The sequence below is a fragment of the Exophiala oligosperma genome (genome assembly GCF_000835515.1).
Source record: "Exophiala oligosperma strain CBS 72588 unplaced genomic scaffold supercont1.25, whole genome shotgun sequence".
Lineage (NCBI taxonomy): Eukaryota > Fungi > Ascomycota > Eurotiomycetes > Chaetothyriales > Herpotrichiellaceae > Exophiala > Exophiala oligosperma.
The window spans coordinates 39,431-41,366 of NW_015622842.1; positions in this window are offsets into that span (position 1 = coordinate 39,431).

The following is a 1,936-nucleotide window of genomic DNA, read 5'->3' on the forward strand; positions in this document are numbered from 1 at the left end:
TTCGTATTCGTTTATTCATTTCGGAGCTCTACATCAGCCACCTTCACTTCAGTCCCGTCTTGCTCTCATCGGTTCGTGTACACGTCACGACATAATTTTGAAACTATATCCAACCGATTTCAATAAAACTGGTAGTTCGCTTGCAAGAGCCATTCCTTAAGGGCTAAAGACTGGCCGATGACGTGTATATGTGCTGTTTTCTAACGATGCCATTTGTTTACGCCCTTGACCTCTGGCGGTTATCTTGACAGTCCTTTCGTCCAAACCTTATCTTCCCCTTCATTCGAAGAGACAAAGTGTGCTTTCTTGAGGTGCCAAAGGAAGTTAAGAGACCGATTATCCTTCCACTCATCAGGGACCCCATTGTTTGAAACTACCTTTCGACTTGTCTTGAACACACTAGTTGCAGTAACGCTGACAAGTTGCCAGCAAATCCCACTGTCACCATCTCCTTCACTTTTTCTCTTTGATGGCTAATGCTCACACAGAAACCTTCTCCCTCATCGAGAACAGCCAATTGTGACTCTGTCAGACCTGTCTCTCGCCGAATCAACCTTTTCGACCCTGAACCTTTCGCTGGATATCTGCTCCTTCTTAACCTCTCTTGTATCATCCTTACGATAGCCCTGACCGCCGCATCGGGTCGTTGTTTTCCGTTCAAAATGGCTTCTTCTCCATCTAATCTCTTCTCTCGTAAGACTCCTCGACATTATCTGCTCTTACATTTAGAGAGGGAATAAGAGTCAATTCTGGATCGCTTCGATGGTGCGGTGCAGACTGGTCGCTAATGGCCACACAAGAGAATGTGCGCTTGCTGCTAGTTTAGAGTCCATCGACGATGAAGTAGACAACGCTGTTAAGATGTGAAGAATGCTATCAATGTGATATCTAAACATATCTATCGGATGTTTTGTTGCCACCGAGGCGACGAGCGTACGCTACCATACCTATCGAGGCGTGGCTCGGGCATCAGATACTTTATACTCTATCGACAAGAAGATTCAGAAGCGCCGCCAAGCATGTCTTCAAACCGTGGATACTGCAAATATTACCAGGCCTTATTCCACCTTCCCACCGAGTCCAATCTCATGACATCTGACGGTCATCACAGCGTCGACACTGGTACTCGTGATGCTGCTGTGCCGGTAAGATCACCAGCGCCGTACTTACTGGGTGCCCGCTGAACCTCCTGCAGAGTATGGCGAGTTATCATCGCCCATCCGACCCGAAAGTGTCCGTACACGGGCTATCGTGGCCTTGAGGAGCTCCGCAGGCATCTGAGGCTGCACCACACCATGACCCTTAAGTAGCATCCTGTTGGGGGTTGGCCGGGTTGACTTACTATCAGGAATAGGATTGAATCTGTGTATATCATTGAAAACACCTTGAGCAACGATATTGTTGAAGATTCGGTCCAGATGCCTTCCGATGTGGGAGATGACAAGGAGAGGGATTAGTCATTTCTTGGTCATCATTGTTAATACATATCCAACCTGCGGAATCTCCCTCTGAGGGGTGTATATATAAATGCAGGATGGGAGCCATGATTGTAAAGATGAGTACAAGGGAATTAATGAGGAAACATTTCGAGTCCGAGCATAATCTCATATCCTTAACAAAATCGGTTCGACTGATCGTCCTCCCCTCTAGTAAAAGGATTTCACGGAAATAACGATTGACGAAAATAGACGGAACTCCCCGGAAATTGTGAACGTCAAAGACTGATGGCGTTGTAACGCAGTCACGTCTCCAACAAAAATAATGCCCTACTTCTCTTTTCTCTAATATTTACGTTTTATAGTAACGTGGATGATAAGCGAGTGAGACAGACAAGCGAGCTGGCCACCTCACCAGAATCATCGACGTATTTCATGACTATCCTCAACCACAACGCCTTAAATCAATTGAAACTACTCTGAATCCTCTTCCTCAGATG